Consider the following 26,678-nt stretch of genomic DNA (forward strand, 5'->3'; position numbering starts at 1 on the left):
CAAAGCTCTTCCTGCTTCTTACCAGCCAGACTTTCCTTGGGGATGGGAACTTACAGCCACACAAGTCCTTCTTCTGGGAAAAAGGTCCCATAAAATCCTTCCCAACACTTGCAAGATTGCAAATAGGATTTGAAGTTCTCATTTGATTGTACCTCTAAGCAACATCTTCTGGTCTTTTGCACAACTATGGTTCAAAGTTTGTTTAAAAAGTGGTGTGTGGGGGGAAAGGCAAATTGAGATTTTTGGAGGGGTTTTGGTAAAGTCTTGCACTTTGTTAATGTGGTGATACTATGGAAACTTGATTTGTGGGTCCAGGGAGAATCTAAGTTGTGAAGGAAAAAGCTGAGATTTTTGGTCAGAGCATATAGTTTTGAGCACTCCTTTTGATTTTTCCTCCTAGTGATATTGGTGGGGATGTAGTTAATTTTAATGGGAACAGGATCAGTATATAAACCATGATAAGCCTTCACTAAATGAAAACTGGAAAATGTCTACTGAACTGCTTTTGAAATGTCTGGATGTAAGTAAAAGGGATCAGAGGCCTGTTTGTTGCTCAGAGAATATATTTGACTCTGGACTAATAAATTTTCCCAGATTTTCTTTAAAAAGTTAGATAAATGAAAGGCCAGTCCCATTTGTAAACAAAGCTGTCTGAATTTATTGTTAAGTAAAAGCATCAGGGGCTTTTGCAGTACTTTCCTCTGTGGCTGAGTGCCGGCACAGTTGCTTTTTAGAAAGCTTAGTGCATATGATTCTTTTTTATTAGAAAATAAACAGAAAAGACATGCCAATCAGTGGCTTCAAAAGGTCCTTGCTGCAATATCAGTGTAAGAGCTGTGCAATAGCCTCCTGATGAAATGGGAAAGCAGACAAATTGTTTTTGGGCTCTGTGGTAGAAAATTGAAGCTCTGGCCAGCTTAGTGAAAAGTTTATGAACCTTCTGGGGAGCCTCTGCTATGTTTGCCCAACCTACACTGATTTTTTTCACTGATTCTTTGGAACCAGGTGAAAACCAGTAGTTTGAGCACTCAAACCAAACAGAAAAGAGGAGAGAGGGACACTTTGAGGATGGGAAACCTTGTACAGACACCTGCAGAAACCAAAGCAGCTGTTTGCTGTGTGGCACTGGCAGGAGTGCTGTGCAGAGTAGGAGTGGTTTCCTCACAAACTTTAGGGTGAGGACACTCTATTCACTCTCCCCCTCCCCTGTGGTTGATGCTGACAGTGCTGCCAAGTTCTGTTTGCATTATCTGCCAAGACTAGAGGTCTGTGAGGTGTGTGAGCACCCTGCAATACAGTGGGAGAGATCAGCTCTGTGTAGGGACCCAGGCTGCACAAGCTCAGCAGCTGCAGAAGTGTCACAAGTGGGACTGCCTCTCCAGCCCTCCTTAATTGTTTTGCCATGGCAGTGCTAGGTTCAGCACAGGCTAAGATTCTGCTTTTTGAGCAGGACCTGTTGCAGTGGTCACATCATTTAAGTGTAGTGTCTGAAGTGCTTCATATCCCATGCCTGTGCCTCCTTCGCTTTTTATATAATGTGGCTTCTGCCTGGTGTCATTTTACTAGAACAACGCTTCTTAGGCATTGCTGTAACCAGAGATACCCTGACCTTACTGTCACATGCTGGGTCTTTCTTGTGCCAAAACAAAAAGGTGAGAAAATAGAAACTAAAGGGATATAGCAATTGCCATGTATGTATTTGCAATTCTCTCTCCTGAGCCTGTAAATAATCTAGTTCGTGGCAATGTTTCTGTTTGGGTTTTCTGCCTCATTTCTGCTTGGCAAATGGCTTTGGAGAGGCTTGGGAGGTTTTATTTGCTTTTTCAAGGGAGAGAAAAAAAAGATAAGGGTGGTGGGGGGGGCGGGTTTGACTAAGGCTGTCATGAGGCCAGTGTAGCTGCAGCACACCAGCTGGGAGCATGGCTCACTCTTCACGTGTGCTTAGGGAGCCAGCAGGTTCCCAGCCAGGGTGGACAGCTAGCTGGGAAGAAAAGGACAGCCCAAAAAGTTGTGTGGTCATGTGGCTAGGTTTTCCTTGGGCTGGCCCTCAACCCCCCTGTCCCCATCACCATTCCTAGGCAAGGCTGTCTCTCGAGGCTTGTGTAAAAAAAGAGCTACAACCTTTTAATCGAAGCTGTGTGTTTAAGCAGGTTTCTAGTAAATCAGTGCTTGTGCCTGGACTCTTATTTCAGCATGAAGTGGGGTTTTTTGTTTGTTTTTGTTTTGCTTTGTTTTGTTTGACCATTGTGTTATTTTAATTTAAGGAAAACAATTAAGAGCAGACTGCAATTAATATACCATTTTCATACCTCCTCCAAAAAATGCATGGTACAGTGTTTAAACTTGTAGAAATCATGGTAAGCAAAGCTTGATAAACTTTGGCTCCTAAAAAGAAAGGTGAAGAGGAGGCTCCTAAACAGAAAGCTGAAGAGGAGGCTCCTAAACAGAAAGGTGAAGAGGAAAAGGCTTTTCCTGAACCTGGATTTTCAAAGTGAACTCCAGGCAGTCTTTGCTGTGCCTCACTGTATCCAAGCTCCTTCCTATTATATCAGTGTGTGGTGCCTTATAGCAGCTCCCAAGAGTGACCTCTAAGAGAACAAATGCATCCTTCTCTGTAGAGAAACTCAAGGATGGGAGCACGGAAATTTCTGGCATTTGAAATTTCATTTCAATGTTCAAATTTTAGAAACATATTTTTATTAAGTAATTAAGAGTCTGTTGACACTGAATGAAAATCACAGGAACATTAGGTTGTTGTATGGGAGAGTGACTTCTTGTGTGTCCTACCAGATGAGGAGACCTCATAATAGCCAAAAAACTCTTCTGGAATCGCTGATTGAAAGGACACAGCTTTTGTGATGGCTCATTTCTCTGAAATTTTCTCGCCCACTCTGCCTTTGAACTAAGAAGCATGAAGCCTAAGGGATGCTGAACGACTTCCTGAGTTTTGTGCTCTGCATGGATGGTTGGGCGTTGCTCACGCCGCGCGTTCAGACAAGAGGGGAGACTTTGCATCGGTGCGTCCCCTCCGAACTGTCCCACCGGGCCACCTCGATGGCTGAATGAACAGCAGCTGTTCATTAGCAGGGAACAGAGATCCGGCCTGGCCATAGGAAGTGAAAGCCCTAGAGCACACTGCAGTAGCCTTGTTCTGCCTTCACAAAGCTGCTCTCTGTTAAACTGCGGCACCGACCCTCGCTGCCGTACAAACGCCCTTCGTTAGGGTTTGCACGCTGCGTTATACGAGTCCGCAGCTAAAAAGCAAACGAACAAAACCTGCTTGTGGTGATTTACTGTAATGGCACTGGAAGTCAGTTTAATCAGGGGGGAAAAAAATGATTGGGGTGATTATGCTCAACTGTAGTGCTGGAAGGAGCAGGACAGCCGGGCGCTGAGGTGGTGACTTCACCGGGGACTGTGGAGGAGATGGATTATTTGCAAAATCTCAGCCTGACATGGCTGTCCCAGAATGCAGCCTGCTCCTAAGACACACATCCATATATGTTTAATAAGGTGTTAGAACAGAACCTGAAATGTTCGTTCACATTCTCCTGCTGTGGATCATTTCAGTGACCATCTGGTGCCCCCCTTGTTTCTTTTAAAGACACTCTTGCATCCTGCACACTACTTTCTGTTTACCCTTTGGGCCCCTGCTTGGCAGAGAGCCATGGAATGTGCTTGGTGTCCTGTCCTTTCCTAGCTCAGCAAAACACTGAAGACAGTGCATAACGATAACCCATCGTATTTCCGCTCCCACCTCACCAGGAGAGCCTCATCTTACCAGCTGCAAGAGCAGCCTTTGCTTGGAAGGTGGGAGAAGGGTGTGAGAGTTTGTACAAATAGTATTTTTATTCCCAAGGAGATTTTTAACACACTTCTTGGTGGCTTGCTCAGATTTGCATACTTGAGTAGAGAGCAGCCTGGTATCCAAGAGGTAGGAGAGAGATCTGGTTGAAGAAAAAAATAATTCTTTTCATGTGTCCAAGGGTTACTCTCTGACACTAAGAGCTGAAAGACTTCCCAGCTGAGCCACCATTTTCCATGTGCTAGTGCTACAATTGCAAGCCTACTTGGGCTTTCCAGTGTGCAAATTCAGTTAATTTGCTTAGAAAAGCAGTAACTCCACCCTTTCTGAACTGACCAGTGTGGAAATCTGGATTTTAACCATAAGAAGACCTGGCAGCCTTGAGGAATGCCACTAGGAAGTAGAACTCAAGCAATTACACTGAACAAACAATGAGTTGCATACTTTTCTTAGTTTGTTTGCCTGGGCATGATTGAGAGAGGGAAAGGAAGAGGAAGGATGGACCTGACATCAACCATACTCAGTTTAAGAGGGAATGCAGAGGAGACTGTGGTTACAGACTGATTTAGGGATGCATTGAAGGAACCTGGTGTAAGTGGCTGTGGGTTGATGCTTTCCACATGGCAGTGGCCCTGCTGCTGTGCTGTGGGCACATTAAACCATCAGAGCTGCATCATCTCCAAGAGACACAGGCTGAGATAGCTGAGCCCATTTCCACCAGCACCACTGCATCTCTGACCCAGCTTCTGCCAGGAGAGGTATTTTGTTGAGGGGATGGAGCTGGGATGATTCCCAGGGCCTGGGCAGGCCTTGCTGTGCTGGCACAACACTGCTCTATGGATTCTCTGACAAGATAAAAACAGCTGAACCATTTTACCTTTAGTTTGTTTAAGTGGCCTTTTGCAGTGGCGTGAGTACACTGAACATTTTAGTTGTCCTTCTCTGGATATCTTTTGCTTTGTCATGTTGATGACGTTCTTACTCAGTTTATTTAGCCAGCATATTTTGGCTAACACTATGTTGAACTCTGCTCCAGGAGGCCTCTTTGATTCAGGTGCCTCCACAGCTTCTCTAGGATGCAAGTCAGGATTTTTCTGGTCAACAAGAGTGCATTTGCATTTGTTCACTATTGTTTCTCTTCTCTTATCTCTATTTGTATTACGTTATCATTCAGGGTGTTCCTGCACTCATCCCATGTTGGTATGGTGCCCAAAAGCTGACACTCCTGCAAGCTTGTAGTCTGTATGTGGTACAAAAAGTACCAGAGAGAGTGGCTAGGGATTGCTATAAAGATCTCAGTGTTGTATTTTGTTCTAAATGAAATCCCTGCAGTAGATCCTCCTACACACTGAAGTAAGGAATCTGTGTGAAAGTGTCTTCACTCCATGTGTGTTTATTGTCAAAGTCCTTCAGGCTTTGTTTGACTGTTTTGATATGTCCAGTTTCTTATCTGATGCTTTCTAGTTACCTTTCCAATTCAGGGACAAAGTCCAAAGTGAGACTGGCATATGCTTATGGAGTTGGCAGAGAAATGGTTTAGCTCTGCCCCCTTTTTGATTGGAAAGTTGTCCTTGTAAAATAACCCCAGCTGAGGTCTGAAAGATAGGGTTTCTGAATCTTCCTTAAGTGCTATTGTCACAGTTCCCAGAGGAATATATCTTATTTTAAATTTGAGGAGCATGGCTGTTCCCTCTGTGACACTTTGGTACACAGACAGGTGATGGGGCTGGGGCACATGTTCAGAAGGAGAATCAGCTGCAGGCAAATGTCTCTTGTGACCTGTCCTCAAGGATGTCCAGGGTTCAAGGTCCCACACCACCCCCAGGTGCTCTGCTTCATTCCTACTGCTGGAAAACAGGCCCTTACACCTCTTCTGAACCTCCCTTCCCATGGTTTAAAGATTATTACCTTTTGCTCTTACCCCAGAAAAACTCCACTGTGGATACTTTATGAATGCTCTAATGAAGAATGTTTGAATTCTTGAGAGAAGACAGAAGAGAGCAACTCATGCCTCAGAAGGCAACTCAGAGCCTTTCTGGCCAAAGACAGAAAACCATACCAGGACAGATTAAAAGCACCTAAGAGTGTCCTGACTGATAGTATTGAACAGGTGGCAAGGTTTGGATACTATGTGAGACTGGAAGGAATCTGAGAAGGTTTATTACAAACAAATTGTGTTTTCTTAGCAGGTGCTTGTGATCTGCCATCCATCCAGAGCAGGAGCAGCAGTGACTGTGCAGGCTCACTCAGAGTGAGCATTGATGAGTGTGGGAGAGTCAACCATGGAACACCTAAGCACAGCAAGACAGCAGGAGATCTTGTGGTGATTATTAATGGAAAATTTGTAACAGTGTCCAGACAATTTACATGATGAGTAGTGTAAACAGAGAGGTTATTGAATGAGGAGTGAAAACTACTAGGCAGGAGGTTAGTGGTTGTTGCTTTAACTGGGGACCAAAAAGAAAATCCTCCCTGGGGTCATTAGCTGTATTCTCCTGACACTCTGCTAGAGCAGAACTTACCTCAGCTCTCAAGTGGTCTTTCTATCTCAGCTTGAAATGCCTGAAGTGTTGATGATTCTTTCATTCTATGAGCTATGACATAAGCTGCAAGTGAGTGTCAGTCTCAGAAGATGATTGCATTTCTCAGAGGAGTTTCCTTGAGAACCTTTTCTGGTAGCTAAACAACCCACTTCAAGCTGATTTTTCCATGTTACACCAAAGCTGCAGAAAAATCAGTGGTTTTGAACAGTGTTCCACACCCATTGTTTTGATTTTTGAAAATTAATTAAGAACAACGACAACAACAACAAAAAAAATCATTCTAATCAGCTGAATAAAGCTGAACTGGCAAATCCCAGATGCCCAGAAGAAACAGCGTCCTGTTTATAAGGAAAGAGTGTGGTTACTGTGGTCAGACAGTTGGGCTACAGGCCAGACCATGCCTCCTAAACATATTTTATCTAACCTCATGTCACAGGCAGGATGTGGGCAATGTAAGATTTTCTCTTCTGAAAGGTAAGGGCCATTCACACAGAGCATACACAGGCATTGCTCCCTTACAGCTGCTTTGTCTTGCACCCATTGAACCTCTACTTCTTCATTAGGGTATCAGAGGAAATTTCTAGACCTGCTGGCATCAGGATTGGGGCAGATCCACCTTGGTGGCTTTCCCCAGGCAGTCAAAAAGGCAAAGGCAGGCTGCAGCCAGGCCTGAATGGATCTGTTCTTCTCAGCCAGGTGTGTCTCACCTGAGCATGGGGTGTGATTGTAGCACATTAATAATGGGTTCAGCTAATGTGGTCCAGAAACCATCAGTCTGTAGAGTCCCTGGAGAGTCCTTTCTCCTTCCCTGGCTGCTGATGTTGCATAGGGTGGCTGGAAGAAGCCATCAGGGCTCCAGGAGCACCTCTGCTTAGTTGGCTGAAGTTAAGGGGATGTCTAGTGGTCGTATTTGAAGATCCAGCTTTTCCTTTAACTAGAGGCATCTAATTTTTCCACTAGGAAACTGCTGCAGCTTCCTTGAAAGTGATGGGCAGAGTCAGAAATGAGATTAAAGGTGTCTTGTGTCATTTTTTCCCTGGGAAAGAAACTGCCAAATTTAATTACTAGATACAAAGGCAAAGCTCATCTCCTTGTCTCTGTGCAGCAAGGCCTGTGGTGATAGTGGGGTTTTAATGGACAAAACTGGCATGAAACTGATGCAGTCTTCCTGACAGGCCTGATGGGGTTTATTCTGCCTCTCCTCTGCAAGTGGAGACCTCAGACCATAACCACAAGGAATTTAAGCCTTGTCATTTGAATTTTTTAATGTGAATACCAGGAATATGTAAAACATTCATGGCTTAGACAGTGCAGTGAGACCCTGATGTGTGACACAGTTGCTGGTTACTCAATGTACTATTGATTTTTGCAGTAATATATCACCTCCCCTCAGACAATAATTGGGGCCTTGGTGTCAGGTAAAACTAAAAGAGACAAAACTGTATTGCCTTTATCTAGATGCTAATGTGCTGCTGTGTATATAACTATATGTATATAACTATATGTATATAACTATATGTATATAACTATATGTATATAACTATATGTATATAACTATAGGTAGCAGCATGAGACAGCACAGTAAATAAATATTGAAGGTAGATTACGGAGGTTCACTAATATACTGCTATTTTATTTTAGAATTTACAAAGATTTGCCTTGGTAAAAATTATACTGTTGGTGGCAAGTTTGCTCTAAAGGAATGTACTCACACAAAGACAGCTCTCTGGCAAAATTATCTTTGAGGCTGTGCCAGTAACAGGTAGAGAAACTCAGGTGCAGCTCCCAAAGGGCTGCTCCTCCCTGTATCATTACAGGATCATTACAGCAGGCAGACGTGGTAATGTATTGCTAAACTGTCTCCTTTTATTTTCCTCAGTCTAGGAAATGCATAGTTTTCTCAGTACAAAGGAACTAATTGCTTATTTTTCAGGCTGTTTAACCAAATGCAGTGTATACATGCCCCCCTGGAATGTGCTCTGGGATTGCTGCTGCTGTGATCACAGCAGGGAAGGATTTCGCTGCTCCTGTTGTCAAGTTTTTCTTGTGGCACATTATTAGACAAAGCTGTTTCTTGTTCTTGGATGTTTTTTTAAATGCACTGGCAAACTTCTGCTCTAGCACCTTCACCAGTTTTCTTTTTGGAACTCCAGATTAATTTATTTGAATGTTTCTCAACAATTCTTTTGTTTCTTTCTCTCTCTTTTATCATGAAGTCTTTTTCTCCTCCTCAAACCAGTGATCAGCAGAAAGACTAAGAACCTCTTGCCCTTAACCATATAATCCTAAATATAATTTAGGTCAGACTTTTCTCTACCTTTCTGTCTTGAGTGTTCAAGGCTAGTCATCACCTTGATTTCAGAGCAACCCTCAGTGATGAAATAGTTCTGGTGCTGAGCAGGGAGCACAGGCAGAACTCAGACACTTTTTTCAAACTTTCATGCTCCTTTACTTGGAGATGAATAAAATTCCCCATGTGAAGTACTGAAGTGATTTCCTTTTCCATGGATTCACAATGAAATGTAGTTGGAGTTGTTTTGGTTTGGTTTTTTTAAGTTCCTTCCTTCTCACCTCCCAGATGTTTCCAATTTATTATCTTTTCATTTCTTTGAGTTTAACTTGTTCCTATTTAATTCTTTACATACTCTTCCTCATAAATATTTTTGCTAATGTACTGAAATCCAAGAGGAGCAGTTCCGTGGATGGAGGCTGTATTTTTCCCCAGCGAGATTCTCCCTGTCATTACTATACAGGTATAAGTAGTTTAATTACCTTTTTTGTTTGGTTGCTGGGGTGGGGTTTTTTGTTGTTGTTGTTTGTTTTGTTTTGTTTTGTTTTGTTTTGTTTTGTTTTGTTTTGTTTTGTTTTGTTTTGTTTTGTTTTTGGAAGGAGCCATAGGGAATAGGTAAGGTAGTTGTAAAGTCACAAGATTTAATTTTGCCTTTTGCTGTTCTGTGACTTTTCCACGGCTTGTGAGGTACTGAAGGGCTGTATGATGGGAAGAAAACACCAAAAACCTTTTTATTAATATCAGCATGTTCTGTCTTTCCATTGTGACATCCCCTTTTCTGGCCTGGTCTAACTCATCTGCACCACCTGTCACTACTCTGGGCAGCAGTGCCAACAGCAAGCCCCTGGAGGTGAGGCTGGTCCCTCTTCTTTGCAAGAAAGCTTCCATTTTCTGGTCTTGGGGTGAGTTTGGAAGTATCTTGTTGCTTTTGTGAAGGACTTTGTTGTTCTCTACTTTGTGACACATCAGTTTGGATTTCCCAACTCCTTGGCAGTGCATCACTGCTTTCCCAGCTGTCTTGAGGGGCAGATTTGGATTTGCACAGAGTGTGTGCTTCACATGGGTGTGCTCATGTGCAGGCAGTGTGTGTCATGACTGTGCCTGCAGGTGATGCTCGGGACATCTGTCCCTGAGCTGCACTCCCCGTGCTGCTGCTGCATTCCTGGCTGCTGCTGCCCATCCCTTCTCCAGTGGAGCAACAGTGCCAACTGCTGGCTGCTGCACCTGGCCTGCCATCCCCTAAACTTAGTGCTGAGCTGCCTAAAACACAGCAGCATCCCTTTTGCTGATGGTCTGGCTGTTTAGCAATATTATCTCTGTTTATTAGTCCTTCTTTCCATACCAAAATAATATTCTGTTGAGCTCAGGTAAGCCTGTTATTAACTAACCGTAATGTTTCTGTATATTGTTGTTAAGAAGGAAAAGAGGGTGTGGGAGAAGGGAGGAGGGGTGGTCTAAAGGTTTTATTCTGAATTTATTAATCCTCTAGGTTGTTAATAAAAGTTTTCTTTACACCCTTTAAGCCTGCCTTGCTTTTGCTCCTAATCCTATCTCACAGCAGAAAATCAGTATCTTGAAATTGGCAAATCTAAATCACTACACATTTACTTTGTCTAATGTTGGTTTAAAGCACATGTCTCTCCTGGTCTCCCAGGGCTGGCTGCTCAAAGAGGGGAGAAGGTTTCTGCTCTGAGCAGTGGAGTGCCAAAAAGTGCTCCCTGAAAGTTCTTTAATCATTCAGTTGTGGCAGCAATTTGCCAGCTCTGTTTTTGGGACATTCTTATTGTTATAACCACAATGAGCTCTAGGGAAAATGAGATGGTGATTTATTTATTTCTGCACAGAGTGCACATTGCACTTTTGCTCAGGAAAAAAAAAAAAGAGGAGGGTAAGAAAAAGGAGATAATCTACAGCTGTACATACAAGTGTCATTTTAATAGCATTTCAGTGAAATGTTTTATAGCAAAAATAATTTATGTTTGTGTTTTGTTTTTGTTTGCCCAAGAAGAATAGAAAATGGAAAAGACAAGTTTGTTTCTTTAAATTTTTCCTGTGAGAAGGGGGTTACAATGTTTGCAGGAGGTGAGAGTTGAGATGATACATTTATGGGGAGTAGGAAACAGGGGAAGAAAAAAGTGTAAAAGGAAACAATTAAGAGAGATTTTCAGAGGAAGGAGAAAGACAGGGAAAGGGTAAAGCAATAAACCTGAGAGAGATGGGCAGGGGAATTTTGCAGAGGAAAAAAAAAAAGAGGGATAGGAGGCAGCCAAACAAACTGAAAGTGAGTTTGATGAGTCAGGGTTTCTGTGGGTTTCTTGCATCTCCCAAAAGTCCATTTTTTACTTCCTCCCAGCCACAAATGTTCTTCATTATTTTTGGAACAGAACACGAAAGGAAAACTAATAAATCAGCTATTCTTAAACATGCATGGCAAGTCTAGGCTGAGGCACAGGTGGACCACAGCCACAGGAGGTCTCTTAAATCAAAGTTGGAGAGCTTGGGACAGCCAGCAGGTTTAGCACCGCTTCCAGCTCTCTGATACTCTTTCAATCATGTACTGTTTTGGGGTTTGGATAGGCAAATGTAAACCAGGAAAAAAGAAAAAAAAAAAGAAAAACAGCATTTTGATGCTACCTTGATAGACAGGACCATCAAAACTCCTCTTGTACAACTAAAACCTCAGTAATTAATTTCTTCTTCTCTGATCTAAACCCACATCTTTCAGTATGTACTGCTCTGTTCCAATGACAGTTTTGACTTTTTATTACTGATGTAAATACTTAAGCTATAATAATATAGCCATGTATATAATGCCCTTATTTACTTTTTCTTTTTTTCCCCCCAGAGTTGTGGTTGTAATTTTCAAGAGTCTTGTTCTAGCCATGCACTGATTTGTTTTACTTTCACACAGACAGGTATTCCCTCTGAAGCAGTTTGTTTCTCTGAAAAGCTCCATGCTTTCTTATCCATGGCAGACCTTTGTCACTGACATAAACAGCCTCTTACTGAAAATACATAGTTATATGTATAATATATTATTATGGTCTTAGGGAAAATTATTGGGAGCAGGACTGAAAAAGCTGAGCAGACCTGATGGAGAGAGGAGCATGTGAAGGAATGGTTCTGCACACAGAGGTGGGATGTGAGGCTGGAGAAGGCAGAGGGCTGTCACTGCCTGTACCAGCCATGGGTTTTCCCTAGGATGGGAGGGAATGCTGTGGGACAGGTGAGGTGGCTGTGTCTGCTGTCCCTGCAGGCCGAGCAGGGCAGTGGTGCTGGGAGCCACGAAGCCACTAGATGTCCCTTGTCACCCGAGTGAGGTAGGCAGCTCGTCCCCATCTCTGTGATGTAGTGCTAGAAAGAAGCCTGTTCTTTAAGTGTTAAATACGGAGAAAAGTTGTGTCTGTATGTAAAAAATAAGTCTTGTGTCAGCCTGTCATGGATAGCAAGGAAAAAGTTACTTCCTTAGCCACTTTAATTTTTATTGGAAGATACTTACTTCATCATAGGGAGGATTTTGTTTTGAAGAGGTATTTACAGAGCAGTTCAATATTTCCTGAGGGAGAAGAAGTCATGCTAGGAAATACTTGGGGAGCTTAACACTGGTTTCAGCTAACCTTTCCCTGCTGACACAGACCTGTCTGGTGCAAGGTGGGGGCCTTCATCAGCTGAGCTGGTGAAGGGGAAAAGAAACCCGTGTCTTTGTGCCTTCTTAGTCACCCTGCCATTTTAGGCATGCTTATGTTGCAAAAGGCAGGTAAAATATGTCATTTCTATGAAGAACTCAGCCCTTCCACCTCAGTGGTGCAGCCATCCACCCAAAGGTGAGGGGGAAAGGCTGGTGGGAAAGGGAGCAGCTGCCGAGGGAGGTGGACTGGTGTAGCCATTTAGGGTGAAGGGCAAGAATGTCTAAAGGTGTCACAGGGAAACCTCCCAAACCTGCTCACACCTGGCCCTTCAAAAACCTTTCCTCATGCTTCCAGTCCCTGTGGCACACACAGAGCCACATGGAACCCGTGCTGCCCAGACACATGGCTTGTGTTTGTTCCTCCAGCCAGCTGTGCTGCTCCTGCCTTGCCAGTGATGCTAGTGCCTCTCCTCACCAGTTCAACAGCTGGTTTTGTGTGACCTCCAACAGCAGGAGTGTGCTGGTCTCTTGGTTTGAAGGACAGATGTTTGCTAAAACAAGGCAGAAGCTTCTTTTTGAAATGGAGAATGTAAACTCCCTTCTTCTAAGTTATTATTATAATTTTGAAATTAAGGGGCTCTCAGGCAAAGATATGGGAATTAGGAATAACAGTTCTTTACTAGGAAAATTAAAATAGCAATACAGTATCACAAAGAACAATCCCTAAACATTGACAGAGTCAGAATACAACCTGACACCCTGTCAGTCAGGGTGTTGGTAGCAATCCCATTAAATGGTGGCTGCATCCTCCTGCAGTGGCAGATGTGGTTCAGTTGAAGCAGTGGAGAAGCTCCAGTTTTCCTCTGGAATCCAGTGGAAAGAAGGTAACTGCCGTCCCAAATCTCAGTTTTTATCTGGGTAGGAAAGGCTTGGCTCCTCCCCCTATCTGGAGCATCTCCCAGTGGGATGATGTAATTTTATCAGTCATGCAGTGGGACTCAACGGCCCATCAGCAGATGTTATCCTCCTGAAGGGAGGATGGGCTGTGGGAAAGATAAAGATGATTGCCCCAGCTGGTTTTAAAGATGGCCCATTAGCAGATAATATGTGCCACAGAGATAAGGGTCACTGCCCCACCCAGCTTCAAAAGATGGTGATAGAATACACATTTCTGGCCACATCCTGTATTTCAGCCCAAGACAGCTGGTCTCTTGGCAGCCCTTTAAGAGTTAATTCCTCCCTGTGCCCTAGGCACATGGCCATGTTCTCCCCCCAGTGGAAGCTGTGTTTCCATATGTCCCTGCCTCCCACGGCTGGCACCTCGGCGCGGGCATCTGTGCTGCTCTGCATGCCTGTGCCCTTGGAAAGCTCTGAGCCTGTGGCAGTGGGCAGCCCTGCAGCGCCCTGTGTGCCCTCTGCACATCCCATGGCTCAGGGTGCAGTGGGGAGGGTTGCCCCTAAACTGCCCTAAAGCAGCTGCAGGGCTTTACCTGCCCAGACAGCATTATGAACTTTGCTCCAATATCAGTAATGACTGACTGACTGTCACCTGTGTCTCACTGCCATGCGTGGCTGAACAAACCAAGCTGTTGAGTATTCAGAGTCGTATCTGCCTGCCTGAATGACAGAAATGAAACATTTGCTGCTTCCTATTTCATTTAAGCCCGTGGGAGCCTGTAGGGCTCATCCTCCTTATGCACCAAGGTATCCACGTGTGCCACTTACCAATCAGGGGCTTCTTCACCAGTAATGTCTGAGCAAATCTCTTGATAACAGAGGGGGTACACACAGATTATTGTGATCATAATTTGGCCAACATAGGCTTTATTACTAATGGTGATGTTGGAGATGGAAAACCCAGCTTGATTCTCAGATCCCTGCTGAAAAGCAATAAAATAAAGGGGAACAAAATCTGTGTGTGAATTTGCTACCAAACCTTTGAAAAACACAAAAGTGGAACCCTGCCAATGCTATTGCTGGCAATTTTTCATAGTGGAGCCTCATTGTGAGGTAGGATTAGAAATAGAAATGCATTTTTTGTCTCTGACATTAGTATCACGTTGTTGTGTACAAATGAAGGACTTACAGTTATTTGACATTTGTTGGATGGTAATTATTGTGTGCCGCTCTTATACCTTCAGAGTAATTTTTAGTATCTTCTGATAACAGAGTAATTAGACAATAACTTCAGCTAGCATTAGAAAAAGGTGTTTATTTTATTAACACAAAGAACAGACAAAGGAAGCACTTCAATGGAAGTGCTCTGTTAAAAATGGAGCCATGTTTCTTTTTGCTTTGTTGAGAATATGGATGAAGGCAGGCTGGCTTTATGTAGTCTTTTGTTCATCCCTGGGCAATGGCAGAACTTGCAGCTGAATTCTGTTGTCATAAAATTCTATGATGGTAGCTGAGAATGATATAATATGCATACTCATTTCAACAACAACAACAAAAAAATCCTAACCCATAGCCTGGATTTTGAATATCAGAAAGAGCCTTCTCTACCAACATATGAGCCTTAAGTACTAAAAATACAGAAAAAGCAACTAGAATTTTTTAAACATAAGAAGAGCCGCTAGATATAACCAATAGCAAATAAAAAAGGAATGTAAATATAATTTTAAATTATTTATTTCACTCTCTCTTTTCTTTTATGTTAATATATCCTTGGCTTTAGTTTAGATACATGATAATTATGAATGTAAGAAAACCTAACTTTTTATTGTGCTAATTAAACTGAGTGCCACATAGACATTTGGGGAGAATTTCCCATGCTTTCTAATGGGAATGGAAGGAAAGAGCAGCAGTGCTCACTTAAAACTAGATTTTTTTTCCTACTACCTTGCAAAAAGGCATCATTGTATTTTGATTAATCCATGCTTGGTCCACCTCGGATGTTTCCATGGAAACAGAATTTTTTTCCTTGATGGAAATTGTTAGGCTCAGGAAAGCTCCTCACTGCACAAAACCACTTGAGCTCCTGAAGAACTACTTGTTTAATGTGCATAAACAGAACTCCCAAATTCCTCCTTAGTGTTATTGTTGTCAATGCTAATACAGAACTGTTTTCTTAATTATACACAGTGGTGCCTTTTCCCTTCACAAGAAAATAAAGTGAGAGTGGTATTATTTCCATTGCAAGAGAGCACATTTCCTAGTCCAGAAACAATTAGCCTGCAAACCCTCCAAAACTAAATTTTAAGAATTCTGATGTGTGTATATTATTTAATTCTGGATCCAAATATTTTGGCTTAATGGCTTTTAAAATTAATTTAATTTTGTTTTGCAGATTGGCAATAATTTAAAGGTTTTATTCTTGTATGCCTCAGTTTTGAATATGGAGTTTTGTTGAGGTTTGGTTGCTTTTGGTTTTTTCCTCCCAAAGAAAATATGCTCTTTTACTGGATGCTACTGTGATATTTGGAATAGCTTTTGAAAATCCACCAACAGAGGGAGCATTTGTGTATTATTATTAATTTAACCAAATGGTTGGAAACATGGCTCTCATTTTTCCCATCATTTCTGAACAGCATGTTTATTGTGTAAAATTATAGGATTTCTTGACCATTAAAATATCTTGGTTTGGAGTGTTTTAGTATAAAAAAGTCCAATCTTGAGTTTAGCTGACAGTGCAAGTAGCTATTTTAAATTGATTGTGAGGTTTGTATTTTTTTGTTTCATCTTTGTTCATCGTGGCAAGGAATCTGCTAAATGGAAAAAGGAAAATCACTTTGAAAGCAACCACACTTTTCAAACTTCTTCCAGAGACATACTGAAAGCAGAAATTAAATGTCAGCCAGAGAAAGCAGAAGCCTCAGTATTTCTTGGTACCTCTTTTACATTCTCACTCTTAGAATGTGAATAATAAGGATGATGGTGATGTGTACAGCATTAGAATGTGGATGATGATGATAACAATAATGATAAAAATGTTTTGCAACTGTATTCTCTCAAAATCTTTCCTCTTCAGCTTTTGGGGCACTGTTACTTTTAGCCACTCTCACTGCACTTCTCAGTTGTCCTCATGAGGAGTGAAGCAATTGCTGCTCTTTGCATTGTCTCAGCAGATCAGAGCCAGGAACCCAACTGGATGATGTGGGAGGCTGTGCAATGCTTTAGAACTATGAAATAACTGGGAGGCACCAGGACTTGAAGAAACTAGGAAGAGACTTGATGCAGCATCAGGGCTGAGCATCCCTCTTGGCTGGGAACCCTGACACTGCCCAAAATGGTTCTGTAGTCGGGGTCTGGAGGTGAGGTAGCACCAGGCTGACTTTGGAGAACTGTGCTGCCCAAAGCCTGGGGTTTCTTTGAAGACAATCTCTCTCCTTTACAGGTGAGGCTGCTTTAATGAGTGCTCATTTTGAACCTCAAGGGGATCATGTGTTAGATACCCAGAGTTAGTAAGATCTTTCAGTTAGGAAGATTTTGTTTTCCCCCGCTTCTTACTGCTTTCCCTGATGATTCAATTAGGATGCAACTCTTTGCCTAAGCCCTGAGAATGAACAAACCCAGGAACTTGTGGTGTCTCTGTCTCTTGGGGACAGGAAGACACAGAACTATTTTAATGGCATTAACAGCACCTTATAATTAAGTGGAGAGCAGTAAGTCTGCAGCAGAGGGAGAGCCCTATTTATACGCCAGCAGGCTATTCTGGGAGTGCTAACACTGGGAGTGAGCAGCTGTGAGAAAAACAGAGAATAAGTGCTAGTACACTCAGAAATGGAAATCATAGCACAGTGCCATATGTGTTGACTAAGTAGTCCCGCCAGCGCCCTCGTTTCCGTGCTCTGAAGTGATAGCTTCCAACTTGCTTGACGAATTTTCACCAAATTGCTATTCCAAGCAGCAGTCTCCAGGAATGTAGCCATTCCATTTATACAGCACATGGGATAACATGAGCCTGCAAACTTCAGTCTAACACTGCTGGAAGACCAGACAAGAACTGAAATATTTGCCTTCTTCATTGCAAGCTCATTAACCCACGTATCATCCCCTGGGAATGCAGATTCCTGATGCTGAGGTTCTCCTGTAAGCTCCATGCAGATGGATTCTTGTGTGCAGGACTCACACATTCCAATGTTTACCTTCACCTCTTAAAGCTTTAAAACAAATATCAGAACAGAATATGAATTCCCTTGGCAAGGCTGCTTTTCTACATGGTTTGGTTGTTTATTTGCCTACCACGACACCAGTTACTCTCAATAGTTTCCTTTCAATTTTGTTCTCGGGCTCTTTGAAGATTTGAGAAGATCCTGTGAGACCATGTTTGTGCAATTTGTGCTAAGCTGTGGCACCTGTATGCAGCAAAGGTCAAGCCAATGGATGTGATAGTGGGGACCTGGGGTGAATATCCTAAAATTTGTAAAAAGCCAGCCTATTAAAAGCAGTCTCTGTTATAGACTCATCTCCCAAATCCCTCTGCACTTAACATTGTAGAACATTGAAAATCCAGTGGTTCTTGAACACTCCATCACAAGTGTTAAGCCCTTCACAGGTGTTAAGCCCCTCTCAGCATGGCAGCTCCAGGCACCAGCTTGGAGTCACTTACTGCAGTCCTCAATGTAACTGCAGCCCTGTGTACATCCCAGCATGGCCTTCCAGACCCAGAGACCTGTGCCACAGCTGTGGCCCCACTTCTGTTCCCTCCTTACTCCCAGATGCAAATCCTGGTGGAATTCCTCCTCAGATCAGGCATTGCTCCCACGACATCTGAGTTCTCTGTCCTTGCTGTATGTGTGTTGGCACACCTGGTGGTGTCCCAAAAATTCAGAAAACTCTGTTTTCTCATATTTCTCATGAGGGAAATCCACTGCTCCCTGATCAAAAAGCCTGGGATCACATGGACATTCTCACTTCCTGCATGCTCAAGACCTCAAGTGACCTAGGCCAGGAGGTGTTTGATAGCTTCAGTGTTCTCAACCTGAAATCTTATTTAATGTTCATTTTCTACCTCAGGTTTGTGTACTTGTGCATAACAGCAACCTGTGCATCTAATATCAGAGGTTTTCCAGGTAATTCTTTTAATTAACCCTGGCAGTTTTGCAGTTTATTAGCTTCTCAAAAAATTTATGCATTTTTCTTATGGGAAACACCAGGTAGATGCCAGAGGAACTCACTCTGTCAATTTATTCTTCTGGATTATTTGAAAGAAAGAAAAAAGTAATTTGTGGTTTGGTTGCACAAAAAGGTGTGAGTCAAAACCAGAGTCTCAGCAAATCTGAGATTTATATAGAGAAATCCAGCTCTGCATGCCTCACAGAAAATCTTGAGGATACAAGTACACAGTAAAATATGTAACATATCCAAGGATCTAACAGTGCTGTGAGCAACCCAAGAAGTTTCCAATTCTGTAATCACTGTAGGCATCCAACTCCCACTGGCTGTCGAGGTTGTGTGTCTTACTATGACTCTTTAAAGGTCATGCTTAAAGATTAAACACAAGAGGTTTCTTGCTGGTGTTGATGAGCAGGAATAATTTGCTGTCATGATGCAACAACAGCTGTGCATGAGAAGATTGTCAGTGGGAAGTGCCCTGGATTAAGTTAAACACAGGTTTCAGGGCCACAGTTTTGTAGGACTCTGCAGCTTCTGCTTTCATTTTATTTGACTTCTTATTTGGGATTGTTCTCTTACAGCTGTAAGCTCAGAGATGGTGGAAGTCCAAGGTGAAAAGGAGGGCACTGAGTCCAGCTCCAGACCAAAATTCCTCTCGTGACTCAGATTCCTCTCACCTTGCCGTGGGCCAAGGGTGCTGATGCAAGGGCAACAGGTCCCATGAAGGAGCACAGTTGAGAGAACAGAACTTTAGGCACATGCACACAGTTGTGTGGTTAATAATGAATAAGTGGAGTGTGCTTTGGAAATGTTGCATAATGTAATTACTCACTTCTGAGCTGCAAACTCCTTGGAGAAATTACTGTTGTATGAATGTACATGTTGAACCATACAGCCATTGTATATAATGTTGTTTTCAGGCAAAAAATAGGTCAGTCAGTAATTTGATCTAAGTTCTACTTATGGGTCGTCAAATTAGTCAGAACCATATTTGCTGAACTTTAAAGTGGAGTTATTTTGGGGCCCATGGGATTTCAGTGTTCTGAGTCAAGGGAACTATCTTCATAACTTTTTTATTGATGACAGTTAAATGTCCTTTCCTAGCACCTTTAAATACAGAAATGCTTTTGCATGCCTAAAATCCAAGAAATCTAAGTAGTCATTAGTTTTTCTAAACATTCACCATTTGAAAATTGGCGACTTAAAGGAGTTGTGAGCTAAGTAGAAAAATGGCTTAAAATAGAATAACTGAGGCCAGGAGTGATGTTTGGAAGCAGCATTCTTCAAAAACTGTTGCCATGCCAGGGGAAAGGAAATAGCTGAGAGAACTTTCGGTAACAGTGTTTGAAAATACAGTGTGTGTGTGTGAAGAAAAGAGATATTGCAGCCAAAAATCAAAAAAATTTAAACATAATATACATATGTATCAAGCAGTTTTTGATCTGCTTCATTCCAAGCTTTCTTGAGAGTTTTTGATCTGCTTCATTCCAAGCTTTCTTGAGAGTTGTCCTATTCCATATTCAGACTTTTTGACTGTGTTTTTGCCACATGAGTTTAAGTGTAAGTACGGACACCTGGGAAGGTTCCAGAAGTTCACAGGTCCAGAGCTTTGTCCCTTAACCATCTCACACATGGTTACTTCGGCACTTTCTCATGCCTTGTAAACTGTGCTGTGCTTGGAGTCTTTCACAGCCTCAAGGACCACCTGTGAAAATACTTAATGAGCATTAATGAGCCTAATGAGCCCATTGGCCAGCCTTACCTGGGCCCTGCAACCCCCCCCATGGCCTGGGGTCATTCCAGTTCAGCCTGGAACTGCTGTCCCTTTCCTGAGTTTGCTTTCCTCTTGCCCCTCCCAGGTGGCTCCTGGCTCATCCTTGGCTGTGCTGTCGACCACCAATGGATACCATTGCCAGCCCTCCATGGCCAGTGTTGTAGGTCTCTGCCTCTTGGTGGAGCTGGGATGGTGGGATGTGACCTTCTCCTGCTTCATCCTGCTGTGAGTGGATGCAGGTCAGTACCTATTTTTATACCTTGGACCTGAAAAAAATGTTAAGGTAGTACTGTCTATTCTAATTTCCAACCCATATTGTTTTATGTTCATTCTTGTTTATCATAACTTGTCTGTTTTGCAATATTTTGCTATTATTTGCTGCCTCCTTTGTTGACATGAAAATTTTCATTCAGTTGTGATGGATGTTAAATAGGTTGGCTCTGTACCATCTGAAAGACCTTAAATTGAGGGGTTTAATTCATTTTAATTAGACCTTATTTGACCTTTTGCAGCCATAAAATTGCAGACTTTGAAATTATGTTCTGTGTTTATCTTTAGTTTCAAAAAATATTGTAATTTAACTCGAATTCCAGGTTTTATTTGACTTCTCATTAAGCTGGAAAATGTTATTGTTTGCCTGTAATGGGGGTCTTTGATCTCAAAACAGTCACAAGCCACATGAGGGTGAATAGTCTTTCATGTGAAGCATTCCTGTTTGCACTTGACAAAAAAAAAAAAAAAAAAAAAAAAAATAAAAAGAAACAAAAAAAACCCAACTAAAAAAACCAAACAAAAAACTCCAAAACAATCACCTTTTTTATAGAGGGCAGCCACAAAATAAAGGAGGGGTTGTCAGAGGCTCTTGGCAGGACCAAGCAAACTTTTGCAGCCTGCACAACTTCTTTGACTGAAGGTACAGTGCTTAGGTAGATGGTTTTGGAGGCTTGAGATGTCCACACAATCTTCTGCAAACCTGGGCTTGTTCAGGGCTCCAGGATGGAGCCAGCTCTGGAGTGAAATTGCTGTATCCTGTTAGATGTGGTACTTGCTGGAGATGCAAATCTCTGTCTCAAGGCAGAGAATTGAAATTCTCCTTTTGAATGGTTTTCTTTTGGTTTTAGTTTTGGGTTTGTGAGATAGAGGGAAGCTTTCTCTGGGGGAAAATCAATCAGCTCTGTGGAGATCTGGGAAAGAAGCCTCCTGACAAAAGGTGTGGGTCTGCTTCTTGGTGTGCCCCCATGTCTTGTGGGGCTGCTGTGTCTGAGCACTTTCAAGCCATGCAGGGTGGGTGTTTCCCAGCTGTCTTATGAACTAGAGGTGAATATTTTGTGTACATCAGCCTTCTATCTACTTAGTGACCCTTGAAACAATGTGTGTGGTAGGTCTTGTTGGTATTGTGAGGGAATGGGGTGTCTCAAGGGCTGGTGGGGCACCCTCATGGTAGGGGGGAGAGGAGCACACCCAAAAACTGGTTTAGGATGAGCTCACTGCAGAAACTCAAGGCCTGTGCAGAAAATGTAGCTGCTAACAGTGAGAAAGTGTGATTGCATATGAACTCTGATGTTTCAAGGGCACATGTTCCCCCCCTCCTTTGTGGCTCATCACAGGCTTGGCAAGAGGCAGACCTCCCAGCTATTTTCCAATCTAACTTCTGGAATCTTCTCCAAGGCTCAAGAGCCCTAGGGCAATTCACATAAAAGGTCACTAAGTTTTTGTTCAATACAAATTTATCTTTATGTGACTGCTGAAGTAGGGGGAAAAAGCAGAGCAAAATCACTCCAAATCTCTGATTCTTACATTCAGTGTTTATCAACCGTGCTCATGTGTGACAAGTGCTTTGGTTACTTGAAGCAAAGAACCCCTTTGTAAGTGAAACTGTTTCCATAAGAGCTAAAGATCCTTTTGTATTTTTGGTTGTGATTTTTTTTTTTTTTTCAAGTAAGGAAAAACTGATTTCATTTCTCACATTACCTATATATTCTTTCTAGAACTGATAGAACATGGCTGAGCTATTAAAACTTGTGTGACCAGAGCCCAGGCAGGGCCTGGCTGGCACTGACTTCAGCACAAGCAGCCCTGTTGCTCTACTTGTGTTCTGTCCCTTTTCTGTTTGGGAATTTTGGCCAGTGCAGGGCATGAGGTGGAAGAAAAGCACTGGTACTGCTGAGGAGCAGTGTGTGCAGGGGCAATGAGTGTGCTGGGAATTGCTGATTCTGACATTGACCCACAAAAGGAAATAATCATCAAGCTACAGCCTCAACTCATGTATGCAAAGTGGGTTTAGCTTTCGTGGTGGAGTGGTCAGAACCATTTATTCTGCAGCAGGTAAACAGTGTTTATGCTCTTGCCTCTGTTAACACAGAGATGCAGAAATGCTCCCACTGCTGAAGGCTGGGTGAATTATTATGCTGGCTGATGAGGAGGTTTGTACTCCAATTCCAGTCATAAGTCCCTGGGAAAATCAGTTTAGCTTCATCTTAGACCTATTTACTTCCACCACACTTGGACTGAATATCTTTCAGGGACAGTTAAGAATATTTGTGTTCTATAAAATGGCACAAGTAATAGATTTTCTGAAGGTATAACACATTAGTTTGAGGCTTTTAGTGGCTCACATGCCTTATGACAGTCTTCTACATAAAACATTCATAAAATAAAATCTGTTGTAATTCATTTCCCACATCTTACCAATAGCGTGAAACCACAGTCATCCAAAATGCAAAATATTTCTTATGGCATGCACAATTCCCACTTCGTCCTGTGATTTAGATCTCCATTCTTTCTAACCATAATAACTACCCATCACTCTGAATTATTTCTTGTTAATGATGTGTTTGTTTCTTTGATTAAAGGCTTTAATGTCAATACATGTTACAGTCACTCTTTACCTCAGACTTCCTAATCACCATAACAGCCACCACAATGTCTGGTCAAGTAAGTCCCATTTTGACCTTTTTGTTTCCCTTGAGGGAATGCATTTTCAATAAAAATGTTCTTTTTAAATGTTGGACTATGTGGCTTATCATTCTCCCTAGCATAAAATAGTTTCTAGCAGTCCTCAGATAACCAGTTTGGCATCTCTTCTTCCTTCAGCCTAAAGCAGAGTTTTCAACAATTTGTTCTTGATAATGTCACTGGACATGAGGCTAAAGGCAGGGAAGTTGAGCATTTGTGGTGTAGTGTGCAAGTCTCCCAAAACAAAGGTTCTGCAACTTGAAAGCAGCTCTCCTGTTCATTTTATGGTCTCCCTGTACCTTCCAAATTCAGATTTGCTCTGGCACTGCAGGGCTGACCCTCTGAAAAATGTCACAGTTATCTGCTTTTACACTCGAGCTTGTCTAGAGGGAAAAATTGCTCTGCTTAACATCTCCAGCAATGCGTGTACGTGATCTGCATCTTCTGTTCTTTCTGATAACTATGGAGGGCATCAAGGGGAATTCTTTTTCATGTTAAGCAGAGGGGAAGGAGGCTGGTGGCACTTCTGGATTCCTTAGTGAGCTCTTGCAGCAATGTCTCCATATTCAGCATGGGGTATAATCTGGGAGTCAGTAGCTTTATAAGTGGGACCAGGACAGAGAGAATGGGTGGATTTTTAGACACATCTAAAGCTAATTTAACCTGAAACTTGCTTGGGTATTTGTAGCAGCCTGTTCATCACAGTCTGTAATGCTTACCAAAGGTGACAGATCAACATCTGGGATACTGGTAGTGATATCCCCAATTTTTGTGGTTAAATTGCTTTTAGTGCCTGACTTGGTATTGTAAAAGTAACTTATGCCAAAGTGAAATGCAGTTGTGGTCACTGAGATCTACTCTCTTATGTAATATGGAAAAAATTATCATCCACAATTTACTTATGAAATTTGCTTTAAATGTACTTGTTCCTGGGTGACAACTGCTGATAACAGATGGAAAAACCAGGGTATGTTAAAGTGTTACCATTTTGCCTATACGTCTGCTCAATTAGGATGTAAGCATAAAAAGAAAGGTAAATAGGCCCCATGTTCCTTATAGCAGAGTGTCTGTACCTCAAGTTCCTACCAGAACTGGCTAGTATTCACTGGATAACCCATAATTCAGAAATCAAATTATTTGTGCATTTAATAGATAGCAAAGCACTTAGTAATTTGCTTCTTGCTATTTTTTATTTGCTCTATATAGGAATTATCTTTGAGAGTGGGCTTTCAAGGCTTGTTTCCCACTCTCATAGTTATCAGGGGATAGTGTGGGAGGCATGAAAGGGTATAACTGTGCAGCCAGAGAGGCCAGAGACTTCTCTCAGAGAGGCAAGAGTATCTCTGGCTGTTATTTCCAGGAAGCAAGCTTTTCTCTCTGTGCAGTTTTCCACATCACAAGCACATGGGTCAGTTAGCATTTGTCTCTAAATATTAATATGAGAGGTATTTACTCTCTCTGTCCTATTTTCCTATGTCTGCTTTTTAATTTTTTACTTTTTCATGAAAAGTAAGATGTGCAGGAAAAAGCCTCTGCACATTTCTGTCCTCTTTCCTCAGCACTTGCCACCTCTGGAGCCCTGCTGTCTACAGATCCCATCCTGACTCTGCAGTTTTCTGCACTACAGCCCCTCACTGCCTCCCTGCCATTCATTCTTATGGCAACCTTCACTTAATTTCAGCTGGCCTGGGTTAGAGACCATTGGTGGAAAGTTGAACTTTAAAAAAAAATTATAAAATTGTTGCTCTCTCTTTGGCAAAGGCTCAGTAAATCATTCATGTCAGTTTTCCTCTGTCTCCAGTTCAAATAATTCAGCATTCATTTACCATCCTCACCCCATAAAATACTTCAGGGACTTGAGTTTTCCTGAGTGTCTTCTCCCTAAAAGCCACACAGAGGACTGTGAGCCTGTGGATCACCCTCAGAGTTTGGAATACCATTTGTAAATGGCATCTCCAGAGAGAGCAACCTGCTTCCCTGGGGTCATTCAGAGGTGCTCTCCCAGCTCTTTCCCAAGATTTTGCAGGGTATACCCTTCTTTGGATTCGACTTTGGGGTCAGAGTGATCATGTTTTATGTCTGCTCAGCTTCAGGAGAAGGGATACTGCAGTGCTTTCCACCTGTGCCCCTTTGTGTCCCCTCTTCCTTTACCCCTCTGGGAAGGGACCCAGCCCATGCACTGAAGAGCTGTTCTGCTTCCTTGCTCCCTGTCACACTGGGATGAGTCCTAGCTCCTATTGGCATCTATGTGATACTGCTCCCTGCAATGGTTACTGCTCCTCCCCTGTGGCTGCTTGAAAAAACCCACAAAAATACATATTGTAGGTAAGGGAAGGTTAAATCCCTTTGGGACCCAGCCAGTGCTCATTTACAGCTCAGCTCATTTGCCAGGGTCTAAATTATGATTAAGCTTTCAAGAGACATCTCCATCTCTGGAATCAGTTTACTTAGTTTTTGCTCAGTACTGTCTTCTACATGGTAATCAGTCTCCATGATAATCTTGTATTGATACAAGTGGGATCCTAATTTTTGTTTTGTGGTGGGTATGTGTTTTGGCTGGTTGGTTATTTGGTTTGGTTGTTTTGGTTTGAGATTTTTTTTGTGGTTTTGTTTGCTTTGTTTATGTTTAGGTTTGGGGGTATTGGGTTTGTTTGGGGGTTTTTTATTTTTTGGTTTTTTGTTTGGGATTTTGGGGGGGTTGGTTGAGTTTTTTTGGGTTTTTTTTGTTTGTGGTTTTTTTTTTTTGTGGGATTGTTGGTTTTTTTTTTTTAGTTTGGTTTAGAGCTTTTTGTTACACCTTAAATATTGATGTTTATTGATTATAAGTAGATGAGTTCTTTGAAATTAGAAAAGACCTAACAATGACTTTGTGTTCATTGTTAGAGTTTTCCTCTTACTATATGGATGCTGTGGTCCATGCTCACCAGAGCTCTACAAGTCTGGGTAAATTCTGCCTAAATCTGTTCTTCTTACAGTAAACATGAATGTTTTGTGCACAGTCAGCAAGGCTGGTGTTGCATCAGAAATTGAAGCCCTTTGTGACTATACCATATACACAAACTGTATATACACTAATCAAAAAACATGAGACCCACTACTGTAATTTTGTTACAAGCACTAACAATTCTTTCTTACTTTATAGCACATTGTTCTAGAAGGCAAATGCAGGGCATTAAGATGGAAACAGTATCACAGTTTTAATTTTTTTCCTCTCTCTCCAGGTCTTTGTTACCCACCATCAAATTTTTTAATAACTGAGCTGTAGGAGAAGTTTCTACTATTTTACAGTTCTGTAATAGAAGTCAGTTATTAATTTATGTGTATTTGTTGATCTGACAGGAATTGATGTGTTCATATTTCACAATTATCAGGACTTTTGTGGTGATGGTTAGGTCATTGGCCAGTTGTCCAAGTCCCCTTTGGCATTGGTTTCCAGCTATGAATTCCAATGGTATTGGATTCACATTTCAGGTTCAGCTCTAAATTCTTGTCTGGCATTTTGCAGAAGTTCAAGACTGGATTAAAAAGTTTCTGTGGTCGCTAATAACTGAGCTCTTTGAAGATAATGGCACTCATTGCCCATAATTTCACTTTCACAGGAATCCAAGATGGAATCTGAATTCCTG

At 42.1% G+C, this 26,678-nt stretch overlaps 1 long non-coding RNA gene across 1 annotated transcript in view; it reads left to right on the forward strand.

Moving 5' to 3' along the window:
- The window catches only part of LOC130261857 (uncharacterized), an 89,689-nt gene that overhangs the window by 10,208 nt on the left and 52,803 nt on the right, over window positions 1–26,678 (forward strand). The window contains exon 4 of the long non-coding RNA XR_008842034.1: window positions 20,183–20,336. This is a non-coding gene — a long non-coding RNA (uncharacterized LOC130261857). The remainder of the gene's footprint in view (window positions 1–20,182; window positions 20,337–26,678) is intronic.

Source organism: Oenanthe melanoleuca, chromosome 1A (genome assembly GCF_029582105.1).
Source record: "Oenanthe melanoleuca isolate GR-GAL-2019-014 chromosome 1A, OMel1.0, whole genome shotgun sequence".
Classification (NCBI taxonomy): domain Eukaryota; kingdom Metazoa; phylum Chordata; class Aves; order Passeriformes; family Muscicapidae; genus Oenanthe; species Oenanthe melanoleuca.